The sequence below is a fragment of the Triticum urartu genome, chromosome 3 (assembly GCF_003073215.2).
Source record: "Triticum urartu cultivar G1812 chromosome 3, Tu2.1, whole genome shotgun sequence".
Classification (NCBI taxonomy): domain Eukaryota; kingdom Viridiplantae; phylum Streptophyta; class Magnoliopsida; order Poales; family Poaceae; genus Triticum; species Triticum urartu.
In genome coordinates this window covers 347,335,865-347,344,819 of record NC_053024.1, presented here as the reverse complement: position 1 = coordinate 347,344,819, position 8,955 = coordinate 347,335,865, and the positions used below count along the sequence as shown (strand labels likewise).

Below are 8,955 nucleotides of genomic sequence, written 5' to 3'. Positions count from 1 at the left end.
TAAACAATTAAGTGCTAAGCTAACGGAATGGGTCAAGTCAATCACATCATTCTCCTAATGATGTGATCCCGTTAATCAAATGACAACTCTTTGTCTATGGATAGGAAACATAACCATCTTTGATCAACGAGCTAGTCAAGTAGAGGCATATTACTAACACTCTGTTTGTCTATGTATTCACACATGTATCATGTTTCCGGTTAATACAATTCTAGTATGAATAATAAACATTTATCATGATATAAGGAAATAAATAATAACTTTATTTTGCCTCTAGGGCCTATTTCCTTCAGAAGCACGATCAGCCTGACCACGAAGGTCTATTCCTGCACGCAATCAAAGAACAAGCAAGAATATGATAATGCAATCTGAATATTGCGAATATAGATGAAGTATTGATAAAGGTGGGATCCGAAAGCAGTCTTGGTCTGGTCGTTGGACACAAACGAAGTACACGAAGTTGCAATGGCTAACTTTTAACTAAACAAATCCCAAGGAAAAAGCTAGTAGATAGATATACTTATATAGGAGCAAGGGGTGGCAGCCAAGGAGGTGGAAGGACGTCCCAAGGCAACCTAAAACTAACCTAGGTCGTACAAGGCTCATGGGCCCAAGTGGAGGTTGTGCAACACCTTTGGACTTGTTGTTTGACTCAAACTAGCGGGTGCACCCGCGCATTTGCGCGGCTAGAGTAGTTTTTGTTATGTTTTATATTTGGGGCAGTTGATGTCTTCTGTTTGAATTTATGAATTTGAACATGTAGTGTACATAATTTTATAATATTTTTTAGAGCCTCACTATTCATATGTAGTTTCCAATTTCTCTATCTACTCCTATTTTAGTTTGGCCTGACATTTTGTTCTTATTTTTTCTCGCATTAAATGACATTCGTTTTGAATTGTTTATAGTACATTGAGAAATGCTAAAAGTTGTTTATTTTCCAACATGAATTTTGGCATGTAATTTATATATATATATTCCTATCATTCAAAAATGTTTGTTGATTCCTACTAATCTTGCTGATTATCTAATGGTGAAAAATATAAAGATTTGTATCATATCTGATCCTTTGAATAACAATGGATAAGTTTCATCTATTTTCTGGGGGAAGTATAAGTTCCATCTTTTTAAGAGCATTTTTCACCAGCACATTCATGGTTTTTAATGTTTGCATCTGTGTATACCGAGAAGTATATATATATATATATATATATATATATATAGTGTTGCTATTCATCACCTAGGATGCAGAATAACTTATTCTTCACCCGAGGTAATCTTACGGTCGCTTCATAAACAAATTACGTTTGGATTACAAATAGTTACACTCATATTGATTCACTACATAAAATTTGGTATAAAAAAACAAAAAAAGGTTATAAGACCATAAATATCGCATTTTTATGTATGTTTTTACGTTTGTAACTTTAATAACATAAAATACTTTTTACGGCGAGTATATATTTTCTTACGTTCTCTTTTTACGTATGAAATAAGACAAAATTTAAAAAACCTAAAAATACGATGCATTGACGTCAAAGTAGAGAGGGGGTGAAGGAGAGGGCACCATCTAAACTCAGGGGCATATGCACCCACTTTTCATAAAATGCATTTTAAGCATGTTTTAAAATGTCAAAAAAATCAAAAGAAAATATCATGCATACATGTTCGCAAATATGTGTACGCGGCACAATGTTTTATGAAAAAAATGTCTGTTTGTTTTGCCTCCGAAAAAAGACAAATTTCAGTGCTTCTAAATAGTGTTTCACGACATAATTTTTTTGTCTTTTTTGCACCGGCCACAAAAAAAGTTATTTTTCCGTGAAACTTTATGCAGGCACATAGAACATGGAGACGTACCCGTGCAATTTTTTTCCATATTTTTTTAAAATTTAGAAATGTGTTTTTCAAAATGGGTTCATATGTACTCGGGTTCATTTATGCACTTCTTGGGGGTGAAGAATAACTATTCCTCACCCAGGATGACGAATAGCGCGACCCTATATTTATATATATATATATATATATATATATATATATATATATATATATATATATATATATATATATACACCCAATCTTGCATAGCCAATGTATGATGTGTTCCCACAAAAAGAAAAGATGTATTATGTGTCATGCCTAACATACTTTTCTGCAAGCCCATTAGAGTGAAGATGATTACCACTCCGTATAAATTTTTTTCTAAGTAAAACAGCTGGTAGTCCCAGTCCCAGTCATTTACACAGAACTCTCAGCCCTAAAAATATATCTACATAGAACTCTCTCTCCTTTCCCTCTCAGTAAAAAAAAGAACTCTCCTCCCATACGATCCCACCAGGCACCTCATACACACCTGCCATTTCTTCCAATTTGCCGCCGGCGAAGGACGACGTCGATGTGCCCCATTAGGAAACTAATCCTCATGCTATCCCAGATCCGCATGTCGCTTCTTTTCTCCTGATTTTTCTTCCTTGGTGGTGGCACATGTGGCTGGGTGAGCATGTGGATCTCGGCGAACTCGTCGACTCTGGCAACGCGGTCACGGAGATGTCCAGTGAGAACGCGGGTTGTGCTACTCAAAGTTGTCGTAGCCGGAGTTTCTGGATGTTGGAGCTGCGAAGGCATTGAGGGAGTTCGCGGATGAAGAAATATCTGCAAGACGTGAGTATCTTCTGTGAGTCGATGTTAGTTGTTGCCCTCCTACTGTCCAGACTTCTACCAAATGTAAGTGTTATTTGAACCATATAAGTTTTGTTTAAGTTGAATGATCTAGAAATCAGAATAAGATTTTATCTTCCCGTTACTAAACAACTTTTCGTGTGAAATCAGAAATTATACCAAAAATTTCTGTGTGGAGAAGTGCACTTATACTTGTTCTCTGAATTCTGTAGTAGAGAACACAGTAAAGCAAACATATGGATCTGCTGGAATTAAGTCTAACTGAACCTAGCAACAGACCCTTGCATTTAATTATTGATTGACAGTAAAACAAAGGAATTTTAGATGCACTTTAACCGATCTAGGTAACAGAAGCATCAACTTAATGTGAGACATGCACGCGTCTAGCTGCAGGTTAAGTTTTCAAGTTCAGCGATTTAGGTGCGGCTAGTTTTGTTGTTGGCTTCTTGCGTCTTAATTACCATGTAGAGGCACTGCTATATGGTGAACATACACAATGTTATATGGTGCACACACAAATGTAAGGCGTCTGAATTAGCTACACATATAGTTTCTTATCTTGATTATGGAATCTTGTCGGCTAATATGGTTTCTGAGAATCATGTTTATTAGAGTGGTTATTATTCAAAAAAACTTCTGCCCATGCAGAAAGGAAGCTGCATGTACACACTTGTTAACATCTGTATGCATGAAAGCAGTGTATGGAAAAAATAATATGCATTGCCATGTTCTTACTAAGGTCATGATTTACCTCTTCCACATCTCATCTCTTAGTGTCTGGCTATGTTTTTATATTGTTTTGAAAAATTGCCGCCATGAGATCAAGTCTAAACATTGTTCAGTCTCACCTTATCATCTCGGTTCCTTCGCCTAAAAATGTTTTAATTGCATTCCTTGATTACGAAAATACAGTTGCAATCATGCTTATCTTTTGGTTATTAATTAGTATGTAACTTGCTCATCTAAGAAAATGTAACTACTCATTGAAAATTGCTAAATTATCCTCTTATTTTAATTTACTGGATTCTTTTTTATGGACTTCATATAGAATATCTTTGATTCTATTCCTAACATTTTTATTACAAAATTAATTTTAAAACCAATTTTTTGGGTGTTCACCAGATACAATGTTTTCTTAACTCATCTAATGCAGATCCTGTATGAACCTATGGATTTGATATTTCAATTAGTTGGACGCTCATCGCTTCTGTATTCAATGCGCGGTAGGTTGATAAGTGTATGGGATATTTTGATGTGTTAGCTATAGTATTATAGGTGTCTATTTTCTTATTTGTCATGCAAGTATGGAGACAAGCATGCATACATGTATGCTAGCTTTCCTGTTTGCATGCGTGCATGTGGGAGTTGCAAATTAGTGTTGATTTTTTTTTGCAAAAATAAGATTTGCATTCAATTAGAATCCTAGATAGACAGGGACACATCTCTTCCATGTACGGCATACATGTCCGGGGAAGACTCATATATATTTTCATTATTATCCGATAAGGCGTTTTTTATTTGGTATAGACCTTCTTGTGTTTTTTCTTCCATGTATGTGCTTTTTATTCCCGATAACAGACCTCTCGTAGTTTGCTCTTTCTAGTTGGTTTCCTTTTCTAACTAATGTCTTTGTATGCGTGTTGGACTCTCCTATACGTGTGTTATCTCACGAAAGTTGGTGTGCCTTTTCTTTTTGAGTTGAAGTTGGTGTGCTTTTTCTAACTAAAATGTGTACGTATGCATGTTGGACTTCCCTGTACATCCTCTCTAGGGAAAAAAGAGAACTCCTTGTAGATGTGTCAATGATCTACTGTGTACGCGCTCTATGTCTTACGTAACCTTTTCATCTTTAAAGCTCATCCGCTATAATAAGAATCAATGGAGTATATATTTTTAAATTAATATGTACCGATTGATTGTTGTCATACAGAAAGGAAGCTACATGTACATACTTGTTAGCATTTGTATGCATGAAAGCAGTGTATGGCAATAATAATATGCATTGTCATGTTCTTACTAAGGTCATGATTTACAAAGAGATCTTCTAAAATTAGAAGATCTCTTTGTATTCTATATATATTTTTTGCGCTATCTTCGCTTGGGCACTCTGTGTCGTCAATCAACACCTTTAATCCTTCTGTGTATGTGACTCTTGATAATGCCACATATAGTTGCCCATGGCAGAAGACTTGCTTAGGCAAATATAGGCCCACCTTCTTTAGGGATTGACATTGGCTTTTATTTATGGTCATTGCAAAATAAACTGATAGAGGATATTGCCTTCTTTTCAGCACGAAGGGCCACTTCAAGTCGCTTGGTGACATAATGATTTCAGGTATGTATACCTTGTCACTGACGTGTGTTCCTGTGATTATTTGTGCCTCAATGTACCTTTTGCCCAGCTGTGTGATAGTCATTCTTGTGCCATTGCATAAACTTGCCGCTTGATTGATGTTCCGTAGGAGCATCACCTGCAAGCCTACCTTCAGTTTTAGCTCGTGGATTGGAATTCCTGGGAAGGTCATGTTGTTGAGGAACTCTGCTGGACACATATTCTCCATTGTGTTGTAATTCATTGTTGCCTTGCATACAGTGTCCAAGTATAGGTATGTCATCTCTTCACCTTGTATTTGGCTCATTATGTAGTAATTTATCTTCTCTCAACTATTTCATTCCTTGGACACTGTATTGCTCTTTCTTCGACAAATTCACTGTTACCATAGTTTTGCTGCAAGTTTGGGTACGTGTATCTCTTCTTTGGGGTCTTCTCCTTTAAGTAGAAGTAGGTCTTTAGGTATTCTTACCCAATCATCTGCTTCATCATTTTTTTATCGCAATTTGATCCATTCTGCAAATTCGGCCACATTTTGCTTTTGTATTGGATCTTCTGACAAACTTTAGCCGCATGTTTTCAGTTAGAAAAATATTTAAAAGTACTTCCGTAGGTATGACCTTTGACCGAGGCATTTACTATCTGCTCTCTCTTTCCCTTTGTTATCACTTGAAGTATTTTTCTGAAGTCGCCTTCTAGCACAACTGTCATGTCACCAAATGGCCTTTCGTCACTATTTTGGTTTGTGAACCTTAGAATATCCCTAAGGCTTTTTTCTAGTGCATCGAAGCAGTGTTTGTCATAGGAGCCTCGTCCCATAATATCACCGAGGTTTTCTTTACCAGTTCAGCCAAATGTGATCCTTGTTTTATTTCACATGTTGATTCTTCCGTGGTATTTATTGGAATGTGGAATCTTGAGTGTGCTGTTCTTCCACCTTATAGGAGCAAAGCTGCAATGCCAGATGATACTACCGAAATCACTTTCTTTCCTTCTGATCGTAGCTTCGTTGTAATTGCTTTCCATAGGTAAGTTTTGCCTGTGCCACCATAGCCTTCTACAAATATCTGTTTTCCAAGTCCTTTCTCAGCTAATTCTATTATTGCGTCAAAGGTCATTTTCTAGCCGTGGTTGACATTGCTTATTATGGTTTCGTGCTCATTCTTTAGTGCCTCCATGTCATAGATAAGTTCTTCGTTTATCATTCTGTTCCCAAGTTGTTCAAGTTCTGTAGCATTTCGTAGTTCTATGTCTGGATAGTCCTTTAGTGTTTTTCTTGCTTGCCTCATTAGTTTCTCTATCTCCACTTGCAGGGTGTCCATAGTAGATTCTCCCAACAGCGAAGCCCCTTTTCCGCTCCTCAGGTTTTGGTTTCGCTTTTCCATACAAATTTTGATGGTAATTCTGCATAGGTTAATTCTTTTCCCACCTCATGTATTTTGTTTGCCTCCATCCACTCAGTGAACTTAGTACTCGTGGATCCTGGCCTTCTTACTATCTTCTCTATGTCAGTCGAGTCCGGAAAAATAAGTTCTTGCTCATTTTTAATGTGGAATGGTAGTCTCTCGACTGGTGGATCATGATGGTGTATATCAAACAGGAATGTTTGCCAGCATGCTTCAGTTGTTGATATGTATCTCATCTCTAGGTATTTCTTGATGTCATCATAGTCATTTGCCGCATCTCTTCCCTTTAGCAAGGTTGTTACCTGGTCGTCATCTTTATGGATGTTCTTAAATAGGTAGGTACTTGATTGACCTTGGCCTTTGGCACCACTTGACATTTATGTGAGCTTGGAATTGGCCAAAAGGTTTCGGTTGTAGGGTACGACAAATCTATCGTTGAGCATTGCTCCTCCCTTTTTGATCTTCCTTCCATTGTCTCGCCTTCTATATACTGGAAAGCCATCCTCATCATTTGTGGTATCGACATTGTATCCTTTTGGGAAGTGCTTAGTGCGTCTGTTGTCAATCATGCATGATGATTTTGTATTTGACACTCTGCAAGGCCCGTGCATCATGAAATTTTCCACAGTTTCATATCCGTCCGGATCGTCATCTTTGTCTGGGATCTCCGCACCGATTATTTGGTCGATTTGTGATGTTACTTTGCACGTGTATCATATCTAGGCTAATAAGCTCATCGGTGGTAGGATTGACTGAATCCCGTATTCACATTTGTTTTACTTGAATGTTCCAGTGATGTCCCCTTGTATTTAAGTCGCTCAACTTGTTACATGCCATAGTGTTTTGCCTTGAATATTAATAGGGAACAATTTTTCAATTGATACAATATTTATAAAGATTATATCTAGAGAAAATAAGACTGTTAATAACAATTACTAAATTATCTGATGATTCAGGCCAAAAGTGCTTTGGCGTCCCTTCTTCCGATGTCGATTGGATTGCTGGGCGTGGCTTCGTCATGCGTTGAGCGTGCTTTGGCGTGACTTCATCAGACGTCAAGTGAAGCGGCTGGAGGTGGCTGAGGTGGATTTTCATGTCGACGTCGAGTTGCCTAGTCGCGTGTGACGTCTTTGCTGACTTCTAAATTCTTTGGGTGTGTGCTTCTGCGGCCGGCTGTACTCATTTATATATGGGTGGAGGTGTGTGGGTTCAGGTGGTTGTGACGGTGGAGAAAGCAGATCGGTCTTTTTTCATGTCATGGTTCCTGTTTTGGAAGTTTCTCATGTAAGGTCTGGTTAGGTCCAATCGTTGTCCTTATTTGTTTAGGTTTCCTATTATTTTTTATTCCTTGACCCATTGATTGAAATATTTTTTCCTGTTTCTGCGGGCTAGTTGACGTTCGAAAGGAACCTATGTGCGTTGTTTGTACGTGGCATGTTTTACTACTTGTACATGTACACATATTTTTATGTAACGTTTCCATATTTTAATCTCAGCCGTTAAAAGATAAAATAAATGATCAAAATAATTTAATCTATGTGGACGCACGTAATGGTTTGTTTTACTTCTGTTTTAAGTATATAATAGAAGATTCTGCTGCAGCGTCAGATTGTTTCGTCGATATCTCAACGCTTCGGACGAATTTGAAGGTGATTTTAATTGGGTTGGAAAGAGCACTAAATCTACTTTCTAAAAAAAGAATCACCCAATTTGGAGTCCGTATGAAAAAGTTGTTGACGTTTTGATTCAGGTATATCTGTGCAGTCCGAATCTGAATCCAAAACGTGAGAGACTTGGACTCTATCTTCTTTTGGCCCAAAAGTGACGTGAGAGGACTTTTTGAACAGAACCTAAACTTCTCATTTTCCCTTATCTTCATATGTGGATTGTACAAATGTCTCATACACCTACAATTAGACAAAACACAAAAGTGTGTGAAGTATTTTTATTCTGAATAACATAAATAGATTATTGAATAGTTTGCACTAGAAATCACCTGACAATTGTATGCAATATTTTTGGTCGTATCCAAGGTAGTCATGTCCTCATCACACCCCAAGTAAATATTCAAGGATACTCAAGTGTCTAATCTTGGGGATGCCCCGGAAGGCATCCCATCTTTCTTCAACAAGTATCAGTATGTTTTCAGTTTTGTGTCATTCACGTGACATATGGGAATAAAGAGGACTTGCTACTTAATGCTATGGTTGGGTTTCACGACTTTAATGATCTTTAGTAGTTGCGGATGCTTGCTAGAGTTCCAATCATAAGTGCATATGATTCAAGTAGAGAAAGTATGTTAGCTCATGCCTCTCCCTCATATAAAGTTGCAAGAATGATTGCCGGTACTTGTTATCGATTGCCTAGGGACAAATAACTTTCTTGTTGACACACAACCTTTTTCTAAACACTTAACTTTTCTGATCTTGCAAAGTACTTCTAGTTCTGTTGTTGCAAAGTAGTTCTAGCATCACACCTACAAAATAGTTTCATACCTGTTTCCGATAAAGCAAATGTCAAGTGTGCATAGAGTTGTAT

General features: G+C 37.3%; 1 long non-coding RNA gene across 6 annotated transcripts; it reads left to right on the top strand.

Moving 5' to 3' along the window:
• Positions 1-2,270: 2,270 nt before the first annotated feature.
• LOC125543962 lies at positions 2,271-7,862 on the top strand. Of its 6 annotated transcripts, XR_007299165.1 has the most exons (7): positions 2,271-2,724; positions 3,833-3,902; positions 4,971-5,014; positions 5,142-5,285; positions 5,956-6,039; positions 6,325-6,659; positions 7,374-7,862. It is a non-coding gene; the product is annotated as an uncharacterized LOC125543962 (long non-coding RNA). The 6 variants fall into 6 exon arrangements; XR_007299166.1 differs by lacking the exon at positions 3,833-3,902 and having other exon boundaries at positions 2,271-2,661; XR_007299164.1 differs by lacking the exon at positions 3,833-3,902.
• The last annotated feature ends 1,093 nt before the right edge of the window (positions 7,863-8,955 follow it).